At 31.9% G+C, this 12,904-nt stretch overlaps 1 long non-coding RNA gene across 4 annotated transcripts in view; it reads right to left on the reverse strand.

Annotated features, from left to right (window-relative positions):
- Positions 1-12,904, reverse strand: part of LOC113459322 (uncharacterized) — a 78,194-nt gene that overhangs the window by 23,164 nt on the left and 42,126 nt on the right. Inside the window, exon 2 of one of the 4 annotated variants that reach the window (XR_012579052.1) lies at positions 7,036-7,076. The exons of the other annotated variants lie outside the window; for them this stretch is intronic. This is a non-coding gene — a long non-coding RNA (uncharacterized LOC113459322). The remainder of the gene's footprint in view (positions 1-7,035; positions 7,077-12,904) is intronic. 4 annotated transcript variants of the gene reach the window in all.

A 12,904-nucleotide genomic window follows, 5' to 3' on the forward strand; every position in this document is an offset into this window, starting at 1 on the left:
CTGCTTAATAATCACATTATTGTTTTTAAGAAATTATTTAGCAGCAATGATAAAAGTGTTAGGACCAAATAATCAAATTCAAAGGCCAATAGCTCATAACCTATAGCTTTAGTCAGGCACTCAAACAACTGTAAGCCACAGGCATAAGAAAGTTGACTGGGGTCCTTACTATATGTTTCAACGTTTCCAAATAGTTTCAAGTGATTCTCAATATTACAAAAAATGCAAAGCTACAATATTTTTAAGAGTTAATATACCTCTAGAGAATAAAAAATCCTCTCTTGCACTTGTTTGTAAAGTAAGGTCACAGAGTCTATGCCACAGATTTATCTTCATGTAAAAATCTCAAATATTTCCAGTCCAACTTATTGTTCTGAAATAAGTGGGTAAATAGATAAATTAGCAAACCTATTTTTGTACTGCCAGAATAAGGGAGCAATTTTAAGGTCAAGTCCAGTAGAATCTCTATAAGTGCCTCTTTCCATTGGTTTTAAAAGGATTTTAAGATGACCAGCTCAGAGTCCACTGGTCTGTGTTTGATTACAAGAGATCCAAACAATGTACAGGTAAAATTTCCATCTCTTCAAGAGAAGATTTTATTGATGCTATGGGGTGTGGAACTGCACTTAGGAGCTACTACTTTTGGGTTTTTTGCTATTTTTCTGTTTTAAACTGTAATGATTAAGCAATAACAACAGTTCCCTAAAGAAAGATATAAAACAATACAGATAAATATAAAAAGGTTATTTAGGATACATAATGAATTGAGATCCTTATAAGATAGCCTTATTAGTATTACCAGATTTAACATAAGTAAGCTAAGTATCTTAAATTCAAGATGATGTAAATAATCTGGAAATAAATTCCTAATAAATAAGCTTTTTCTGTCCAAAAGGGAGATTACATAGTTTAATCACTTTATATGATTAGTGTTCAAAGATTCAATTATTATGAGCAATGTTTTCTGTCTTTTATAATAGAATTTAAAGGGAAAAGACCTTTTCAAGAAAAATCTAGTTTCTGCTCATGTGAAATATTTTTTGGCAAAATTTTTCAGTTACCTATTTGATATGACAGAGGAAATTCTACATTAAAAAACAATGAATCTTTACTAGGTGTAAATAGACCTGAGTAACCTATTAATGTTGGATATAACCTCCTGGCATGTTCAAATGGCATGCATAGCTAATAATAATTTTCTCATAACATTTTCAAAGCACCTGATGAATCCTGTGAAGGATGGTCTAAGTCCAAATAAAAGTCATAAGAATAATATTTTAAAAACTGTACAGAAATTTGAAAATTCTTCAGACTACTTGAAAAGCTTATACAATTATTGCTTGAAATTTGAATACTTCTTTGAACTTCATGAGAGTTTTTTGATTGCTAATCTCACTGGTGTAACAAAATCACATTTTGCATAAATCTACAATGGATGTTCCTTTCCCTAGTTGAGCTATAAAAAAAAAAAATAAGTATGAGAAGATTCTTTTAGTTTTATTTGCGTTCCTTGCAAGCTAAATGACAGGCTCTGAATTTGAAGACATTTCCAAGATTTATAAATTCTACTAATGGAAAAAAAAAATCAAACACTAATATTCCAACTGGAGTGAGTTTTATTTCAATCTTTCTGGTTAATATTGCTGTGAGAAAGAGAAGCAAAAATCTGAGAGCCATTTTACAGCTATGACTGATGTCACAGAACCAGAACATTTCTATCCAAAAGATCATCATGGCTTTGATTTATGATTTGCCTTTAGATGGTCTCAATGAGAGTAATGAATTAAACTGCAATTTGAAATTCAATAACTTTGAGTCTTTTCGGCAGAGTTACTAAGAACAGAAATATTTCGGTGTCGAAAGCCAAATATGTTAGTCCTTTACCTCTCCTCTCCAGCTGAAGACAATTAGACATTGTAAGACACTTAGGAAACACTGAGGAAATAATTTCATTACAGGCATAGAAATCAACAGCCTAACTCTTTCCTAGATTTTTTTAAAAAATAAATTTATGACATATATTAAAGAAGATATTGTAGGTATTTTCCAAGAAAACAGATCTATATTTTAACTTTCATTATATGGATGATGTCATCAGAATTATTTCATATTCACTCATCATTTTATGGAAAGGTGTTTTTAAAGTGCCCTACTACAATCCCTTTTCAATTTGTCTTTTTGCACTTTTTTACCTGAAGAGAAGGTCACCGGTAAATTTGTGGAGCTGACCAGGCTTTCAAAGGCTATATCCATGACTCTAGAACAAAGGAGATTGTAGCCAAATCCCTGGTCTGCTAATGCTCTGGAAGAAACATCCAAAATGCATAATCTGATAATAAATATATATATTTAAAAAATCCCTTAGAACAAGTGTAGATGATTATTCCTCACTGCCTGGATCATTATAATGCTGAATAATACTTTGTATTGTCTTTATACTAATATATCTCATATTAAAGGACCTTAAATATTGCATATTGATTGAAATCACTGTTAAATCTCATAAAATAAAATAAATTAAATTATCAACTTCAAATGATTAAATATGTCTATAGAGCAGGAAAAAGTTATTTTTGTAGATTATGAATTATTAAGGTTTAGTAAAAAATATGAGGAATAAAAATACTGTGTAGAGCCAGAATAATTTGTATATAAATTATATCACTTTGACAATTTGACATTAATTTTTTCTTGTCTAAAAGAAAAGCGTGGTTTAAAAATCATTTTATGGACTCTTAAGGCTAGAAGAAACTAAACATATAATGTCATCACACCTCCCATGTAAAAAAAGGTAATAGATTTTTATATGTGATCTTTCCATCAGGTTTGTACTTCTCATTTACCTAAACTATCGCATAGGAATGTTTCAGGCAGCTGAGCTTAATACAGAAAATTGAATGACAACAGAACAAACTTATCTCTAGTTTAACTGAGATTTTCAATAATCATGTTTAGCATTCCATTTTGAATGCATCTAGTTTCAGCTCCCAGCCACATGACCTCATTATATACACATAAATGAGATTTAATACTGCTACTTTCTGAAAATTCATCATGCAAACAATCAGTGAGAAAATTCATGTGACTTTCTCTTTGATAAATTATCTAGAAAGACAATGATTTTCATTTTAGCTGGATTTTGACAAAACATGCATCAAGGTTTTTTCTATGTTCAAAGGGATGAAGTAAATATGATAAAAAGGTTTTTTGTCCCATTCTAAAATCAGTGTCAGGGGAAGTGACGTTTTCACTAAATAGTCTCTAGACCAGATGCTTAACTTTAAAAGAGTAAAGATTAGTGAGATAATTAAAAATGACTAGTGGAGAACCTGAGATATTTTAGAAACATTTGCACTGTTATACATATTTGAATATCATATTTGAACTCCTACAAAATAAGCCTTTATTATTGATCAGTATCTTCAGAGTGCTGACATCAAAACTGAAGATCCTTGTAATGAGCTCATTATCATGCTGTACTTATAAGAACACCACCTGGTTTTTCTCTGTGTATTAGTTATGCATCAAAAGATCAGTTTGCAGGCTTACCCACTGTGTCATATTTGGATTCTATTTTCCCATAATAGAATAGTGATATTTCCAGGACATCCACTGCATTCAAAAAACGGTTTTATAAGTGACTTAATTTAAGGTGTTCCCTAGTCAAAGAGGAAAAAGAAAAAAAAGCTGGCTTACAAATTAATCTCTTCCCGCAACAGTGAGAAAAGACATTTCTAAAACAATACCAAAACTAGAAGTTACTCAGCTCTAAGCTTGTGATATTGGAAACAGGTTTAGCCTAAGAGGATCACATTGCTGAGTACTTGACAGGACTGCTCTGAGCGAATGGAAAGCAGTGTTGTCAACCAGAAACAGCAAAATCTATCAAAAAAACTTCTGCTTCAAGGATGGAGTTTTAGTGACTAAGGTACCTGTTCAGAAACTTACACTGGACTTCCAAATATCACAAACTTACAGAAAGAGCTCTGTAACTTCATCCAGCAGTCTTTTGGCCTCCCTATGTGATGACACTTATTAACTCTTTCTACCATATTTACTTTTCATTAGACTTTTCAAATGAAAGAGGAAAAAAGGCAACTAATTCTTCAGTAATGTCCTTTCTTTATTCCAGGATATGAACTTAGACATTTAACTTAACAGAACATTTGTTTCTTGATTTCATTGACATAATATGTTTTAAAAATAAGGCAATCAGAAATTTTTAGCACAAATAAATTAAAAATTACACAATTAATGCAAATGAAGACTACATATGAATTCTAAACACACAAAAGAAAGCAGGATTACAAAAATATTTTATTGGCTTGTTTATCAAATACCAGTCACAAATGTAAACAAACAAAAGCACTTTTGTAAAGACGGAAGATATAAATGTAAATATCAGCGTAAATGGTGGAATAATACTCCAAAACCAAAATATATTTCAAAATATATTCCAAAATATATTTTGAATATATTTTCAAAATAACATCATTGTAATTCAACCGGAATTCAGATACAAATTCCTAATTCAACATGCAAAGTAGCTCTGGATGAATGGCTCTGTATAAACAGACTTTAGTACCTGCCAGTGCAATGATCAAATAGTTTAAGGTCTGACAGTGAAAAGTTCATATTCTATTCCTTTAGTAAAATATATATATATATATGTACAAAATAGAAATAATTTATATCATAATTATTCTGCAAGATCTAGAGAGAGAGAGAGAGACTTCACTTGCTACCACAAGTGTATCAAAGCTTTTGTTGATGAATGTGCACCCTTACATTGATGAATTTCTTCCTCACCCATTGCTTTAGTTTCTCTAATGTCTTTGCAAGTCTGATATTTGGGTAGCCATGCTCTAAAGGGAATGAGCATCATAAAGAGGTGACACTCTTCATCCTGGAAGAAGCGTGAGGATTTCAACAGATGACTGTGGGGTGAAAAGAATAGTTTTAACATTCTGGATGTTCTCTACGAGAGATAAGTGTGTAAGTGTGCTGCTTTATAATGACATTCCCTGGAAGCAGTTAGATTTATAGAAGTAGTCCCTGTCTGCCTCTCCATAGAATGGCTTCTCTTTGCAGTGTTGTTTATTTTGAATGGTGATCTGTAAAGCTCCTGTACAGAGAAGAGAAATCAGCATATTCCAAGGTGCCACCAAAATACAAAATCACTTAGAATGCTGTAATATGCAGTTACAAACTTGGAATATTATAAAGGAATGCCATGGGACAAATTTTCAAGTTTAGCAAATACAAACTTAATAATTTTAAAGGATTTAGAGGCTCATGTGCTCAGATCTTGCCAAGTAGATTTAAACAAAATTAAATTTTCAGTTAGGTACTTGTAGATTTGTCATTAAGAAACATTCATTCAGATGATGCCCAACCATTCTGACATTTGACTGCAATGAAAATTCAATCTAGGAAAAATAAAAAAAAAAAAAAATATCTACAAGGACTTTTTGCTTCCTTATTTCCACACACATGGGAAATTCTGATTGATGCTTCCTTACGTCTAAGGCCTAAAATAGTCTATGGCCATGAATGTTCATGTCCTCTACACCCTTATAACATCTTTCTTTTATAATTCATTCACTTCCTTATTAGTTTCTCCCATAATTTCCTCACTTTTCCTCAAATGCAAAAGAAAGAAAAAATTGTATATTTGCTCACACATTCTTCACTTTTATGTCAAGTGCATATGCATACATGTATTTCTTCTCTTACTCTTTTTCTTTCACTATAAAAAGAAAAAAAATCACTATAAAAATATTTCATTTTCCCAATGCAAAATATTTAGACTCTTTCCACACTGAAATTCTGTCAAAAAGTTTTGTTGAAACTGACACATTTTTTCACATGCTAAAATTTCATCTAAATGGCTTCTTCTTTTCATAGAAAGCTGATCAGTTAAAACAAAATCTCAAAACTTCAAAACCGAAAGGAAAAATAAAACCTCCACCAAAATCCACCATGTCTAATATTTCCCATCAGATTTGCTCTCTCTTGAATATGCTTTCTGTTTCTGAGATCATAAATTTTTCATTCTGCCTTACACTTGCCCCACTGCAGCAGGGTGGACAGCAGGACTATTATTCCCCAGCATAAGAGCTTTACATTCTGTAAACACAAAACCAGGCAATGTGCATAGACATAAAATCTCCTTATATTTTGTCTATTAGCAGTGGAAGCACTGAAGTTCTTACATAGTCACTAGCAAATGTAATAAGATTTTCTGGTATATTTTAACATTTGAATTCTTCCAGTGGCCCCGTCATCTCCATTAATAGAACATGTTGGGTTTCTATGAGCAGATATGTCTTAGAAAATCAAATCACAAACACTTCTGGTGTATAAATATTTGGTAATCTCTACCATTTCTGTGTTAGGTCTCTGTGCAGTATTGTTTTGGCTTAGGCCACTTCATCCTCCCCCAAATTATTTACAGTATGGTTAGATGATTTTCACAGAAGAGGATGTGACTATTCCACCTCTCTTTTGTTGTTTGTTTTGGAAACAAATAGAAATTTTAAAAGTTTGGCATGTCCAACCAAAGTAAGTCAGTTGGCTTTGGTGTTGAAGAACCATCCCTGGCACTACTTTGTTGATTATTAACCTCTCAATCAACCTCCCGGGACACTCAGACACTTATTCTTTGATATTTCAGAGACTTCATTAGATATTTTAGTTCACTTACTCTGATGTTTGCAATTAGTTATTTTCAAGCCTGCTCACTGAAACACCATCAGGGCAGTCTTACAAAGAAGCAGTGCATAGGTAAATAAATAACAGCTTAGCTGAACATGTTAATCACAGGAAGAGGAAGCAGAGAAAGGAAAAGTAGCTCAGAGGAAATGTTGGTCTACTGCAAAAAAATATGCTTTTGAATGAAAAATACTGAGTAATATAAACAGATTTTAGGTTTTGTCTAAGTTTTTTCACAGGTATTTGCACTTCCACAGCCAAAGTTTGGAATAAATATTTTTGTAGATTACTGTATGCAGTTGAAGTAACAAAAAAACATACGTGCTGTGTTAGTCCTATTTCTTCAGTATTGACTTGTTACCCTAAAAGACAACAAAAAAAAAAAAAAAGAAAAGAAAAAGAAATTATAAAATTACAGCAAGTAGTTGCACATTTTCTCAGCCTTTTTTTACAGAATATGAGCAAGTTATATAAATGTACAGATCATTCTGGATCTATGCAATAAAATTGGAAAAGTCATAATAAAGACGAGCATTGTGTTTCATCATAATGGAAAATAATACCTCATCAGTAACCTTTAAAGCAGAAAACAAGCAGTATTTCATAAAGAACTTTAAAGATTACTTTTAAGGTGTGTACTCCTCACTGTAAGTTAGATTCCAGCTAGTGCCCATATAAGCCAAAGGAAAAGAGATCTGCATTGCCCCAAGCAAGGAGAATTTGATTCCTGTATTTCAAAACACTTTCACCTCATATATTAAACTTACTATTTCTTTTGGTTTATTTTGTTTAAGCACACTCAGGATGCCTAAAGCTTTTGAGCTTTATATATTTATACATTAACCTTCAAATAAATAAATACCATCATGGAAAATGCACTCAGGCTTACAAGAATGTTATTTCATCTGACTTAAAACATTTTATAAGAATTTATTTTCCTTCTTCTTTCTCTCCTGCTTGGATATATTTACTGTTTATTATCAGGTACTATAAATAATATTGAACAAATCAGGCTGTTAAAAGTTGACATATACAAATATGAGGACATGTGTTTTTTTTAATCTGGTCCCTGATTCTCACCCAGTCATTAAGATTCTTAGGGTCACTAGCTCTAAGGAAATACTCTAATTTTAAGATGCAAAACTGACATTTATTATAACATCTTAAATATAATCTGAACATTTAAATTATTTCCTTAATATCAAATAGCCGCAACAAATATAATATCACATTTCTGTCAGAGAAAAAAATTAATTTCTAGTACAGTTTTTTTTAATTTCCCATCTGTCAGCAATAAATTCAGGATTTCAGCTGCACAGACTGCAAGAAACACAATAAGTCCAATCTTCCACTGTAGCCTGGACATGTTCAGATAGAAAAGTAAATGTAAAGCATATGAAAATTATACACCATTTTCACATATTCTGTATCTTAGCTACCTGAAGAACTTTAATGAAGAGAAAGAGGTGCATTTTTGGTCTCAGGGCGGAGTGAATTGCATCAGAGGAATCTGCTTCTCTGTAGTGATTACAAAAGTAACATCACTAAATACCACTAGGGTGGGTATCAACAGAGCAGATGCCAAGTTAGGTAAAGTAAATTCCACTTGGGAGATAACAGATAAATTTACATCCAGAGTAAAAATGTGAACTTCTACCAAAAGTCTTCATGATATAAAATTTAACCTTTCTACAGTTATAATAGAATGAAGTAGAAATACTGTTATCCAACATATTAATCATTATTGCTGATGAATCTCTGGAATTGATGTATAAAAATGGGTCTGCAATGAGCCTAAAAAAACCCACTCAGGATCTTCCTCTATTATGTGCATTTTTCTCTAATTTTAATTTTGTGAAATGAGGAATTAGTAGAGAAAATCATAGTTATATCATCAGAAATTCTAATCTAAGCTAGTTGGGACAGAGACAAACCTCAATGGAGAGTACTACCAAAAGTCTAGATGATGTTCATTAAATCCATTTTCTTTGTCTCCTTTCCCTTCTATTGATAGAAACTCTGTCTAGAAAAAATGTCTGGAATTAAAGAAGAAAATATCTCTGTTAGAAAAACGTCCTGTAAATTAAGATTGGTTTTGTTATATATACCAGTGAAGGAGAATAGATGTGCTTATTTCTGTGTTTTAGTTTATACATCTTTGAGAACTTACCTGCCTGAATCTCATCCTAGCTGCAATTAGTTTTATATGTCACAGATTCATCAGTCTTAAGGATTATATTTTTAATTGAAAATATCTTAGCAGAAACAGATTTTTTGTTGTAAAACGCAAACCTCATGCTTGCTACTGTGCTGAATTTTCAGATGGGAAAATTCATTGCGTAAGTGTATGTGAGGTATATGAAATGCCAATATTTCCCATATGTAGAGTCTACCCACTTTCTCTATTATGTTCACATATGGTTAAGATCTATACAAGCTAAAAAAGCATCCTGTAAGCATCTCAATGGAAATTGGAGTATCTAACATTCAACAGCACTGGACTAACAGGACTCCCAGATCAGAACTGATCTGAATACAACCTCTGCCCCAAAATCAGATAAATAAACCATAGTAGGGTTAAAAATTTACATCTGTTTCAAGCTCCAGTCTGTTGAAAATTGTAGCCTTCTTCACTTGCTAAAAACGTTTTCAGCATTGTGTTGAGTTTTCTGATGAATGTTGTTTCAGATGTGAATTTTCCATAACTCTATAAATAATGTATTTATCCTCCATCAAGTTAATTGTCCATTTTCTAGTTTCAATCTCTATTACTAATTGAAAAATTTATTTTAATTCCCACACCTCCGTTTAACTTCCAATTTAGGTTCCAATATGGGAACGTAGCTGAAAAATATCTTAAATTCTCAATTTAGATTGAGAAATCAGTCATGACAGTCCAAAAGGAATTTTTTGGATGATAACAACATTTTTGTTTGTTCCAAACAGAAATAAAATATTTATAGGCTTAAAAACATACAAAAAGAAAAAAACTCTCAAACTACCATCATGGGCAACTCTGTATTAGTAAGTTTGTGGAAGACGTGCAAAAAAATACAGCATAGGTAATTTACATATGCTTTCCTAGAGTTTTTTTTTCAGAATGAAGACTATGAGAATCTCAAAATAATTTTGTTATAACAGAATAAATAATAAAAAAATAAATAATTTTTGTTATAACAGAAATCTGACTTAATGCTTTGTTATTTGAAAATTCTCTTAGCCTCTTTCTTGTTAAAATCAAAATAACTTCTAATTATTTAGCCTTGTGCATTTCTTGTTTTTAAGCTTATTTTCAGTAATTTCAGTTGGTAATTCATCTGGATTCTCTTGGTTAATGTTGTTACCATTAAAACTTAACATCAATGCATTGCAATGGTGCTACTATATTTCATTCAAAAAAGTTTTCTACTAGCATTAGTTTATGCTGTCCTAAAATAGCTAAAGGAGTTAAAGCTCTAATAAGAGTTGATGCTGATTATAACTTTTTTAGCCCACGTATGTGTCTTAACTGCTTATATATCAGTCTTCTGAATCATATCTTTTACATATGCCTCTAAATAGTACATTTAAGGATGGTTCAGTCTACCTACATGAAGCTTTCCTTAATGCAGACCAGCTGCTGTGCTGTTCATACCTTCTGGTTGAAAGGGTATATCCTTGTGACTCACTGTAAGACATCTTCCTGCTGTATCAAGGCCTCTTTCTCAGGACCCTTCACAAGAACACTTACAAAGTCTTTATTTCTTTTTGGTTTTTTTCCTTTAAGATTTGTTGTTTTTGCTTCTCAGCTTAAATTTATACTTGAAGTTTTATCATCAGGGTCCATCTTTTTTTCCAGCTTGTACAGTACTCACCTCGTGTCCTTTCATGATAAGAGCTTTCAGGCACTTAGAGATAATGTCTCTTTTTAGCTGCCAGCAGAACATTTTCTATGTTAAATGTAATTTTTAGACACTGCATAACAAGAGGAGTTCTCAGTTACATTTTGTTCTTCTAGCCTGTTATTAATGAGCAATTATTCCCTTGCTATAGGATACAAAGGATAGAACACTCTTGCAGCAGACAAAAAATAAAATCTTTTTGAAAGCATATAATACTTAGTGAGGTCTGTCTTTGTAGGAGCTGTTATATATATAGGAACTTCACAAATATTACCTTTGTAAGGTTGCAAAATTATCAAGGTCTTTTTGTCCTTTACTAAATTGTGCATATACTCATTTACCAAGGTTGTGGCAAAACCTGAGCCTGACTTGACTTCTGCAGTCCTGAAAAGAACAGCTTCTTGAGCCTGAAACAGTTGGTCATAGGTCCATCATAACAAGGTATGACCTTGTCCAGTTGTAGAACAGATATATTTTCCTTTTGTAAATGACACAAAAATATTCAGCTTTGGATGGCCCATTTATAGAAGTTGTGCAGTTTCATCTTCAGGTGGCCTGAAAACTCTCTCTGGATTTGTTTTGCTCTCCAGAAATATACCTAAAATGGACAGTGCTGGTCATCTGTCTTCGGTCTGATTTTTTCAGATAGAGGCACCAGGCAACTGTATTTCATGGGCTATGTAACCAAGTTAAAATTAAACACATATTTATATTTAATTTCATTTTCCTACATAACTTCAGCTTTTATTGACATGACATTCTTTTTCCATGAAAAAGAATGCCTACGTTTGCTATCATGAATTCCAATTCAATTAATTAAAGGTATTAATTGAAATTAAAGTTTTACATATTTCTTTGGTCATTTATTCCCCATTCAGGTGTTTTTATTTCCATAATAGGAATACCTAAAAAAGGATTTTAACCATAAGAAAAAAAATATCATGCACAAGAAAATGTTTTCCACACATCTGAAATGTATGCACAAGAAAATGTTTTCCACTAATACTGAAACTGAGGAAAAAACAAAACAAAAAAAAACAACAAAAAAAAAAAAAAAAAAAAAAAAAAAAACAAAAAAAAACCAAACAAAACCAAAAACCATAAAGCAAAGCATAAGGAAATTTTATCTTATTATGTGTAATTTCTAAATATACTTTTAAATTCCACCACAGTAAGTGTTACCTCTCTGTTACCATGCCTGCCTTGCTTTATTTAAATGCAGCAAATTACCTCACTCATTCAAAATGGATTTCATCTTTTCCCTGTATTTTTTGAACTTAAAACATTTAGTATTTGTAAATGATGAATGAATTTAATTTGATTATGAATTTTTCTCCTAAAAATGGCTGATTTCTCCGCTGCATTTATATTTCATAAGTCTTTTTTGAAAATAAGTAATGGTTCTACTTTTTAATGTGGTATATCACTAAGCCAAAATTCTTATAGTAAAATAAAAATGGGATGGAGATAAAGTTAATTAATATTTTGGAGCTAATTATAATAACAGATTATTGGAGATATGGATTGTAGTTATATAAGTCTCTTGCTAAGCAACAAACTACCCACAAGCTCTAACTCATGAAAATTTCACAGAACACTGTGAAAGGCTTGGGATTTTCAGATGCCTTCTTGAAATTGAACTTTCTAATCACTGAAATACCTGACATGTAAGAGTAAATAGAGATAGAAGTAATATGCTAGATGCTTTGCAGCTTGCTACAATCACCTACTTCTTTGCTAATAGCATGTAAACTGCTGTCATTCTGAATGGCTAAATCACTCTGACTCATGAATACATTGAAAATGCTGCATAAAAGAGGGCAGATACTAGAAAATTTAGTTTCCACTCATTTGTTGTTGATAGATTCTATACTGTGAAAGAAAACCATTTCAGTGGGATTTAAGTATTGCACCCATGAACAGGGCTGGTGCTGAGTCACAAATGTTGTTTTATCCCTTAGCATTGCATTGATTTGGTATAGAAGCCTGAAAGTCAAATACAATAATTCCACTTCATGGTTATGTGGTTCTTCATGGTAATAGGTTGTGTGTGCAGCCACTAGTTTACATCACCTTTATATAGGCGATGCCTTGAGTGCAGAATTCACATCCTGATGCTGACTTTGGAGCCATAGCCACTTAATGATTTTACCATTATTATTACTATTATTATCCATCAGGTTTTTCTATTGCTATTATCATTACTAGGCTGATGACTAACATGAGTGAACAAGAAATCTGGTTCAATGACATCTTGTATTCTGATCTTATTAGTGCAGAAATCAATGATTACAGTCTCTGATGAGTCA

The sequence above is a fragment of the Zonotrichia albicollis genome, chromosome 2, assembly GCF_047830755.1.
Source record: "Zonotrichia albicollis isolate bZonAlb1 chromosome 2, bZonAlb1.hap1, whole genome shotgun sequence".
NCBI lineage: Eukaryota > Metazoa > Chordata > Aves > Passeriformes > Passerellidae > Zonotrichia > Zonotrichia albicollis.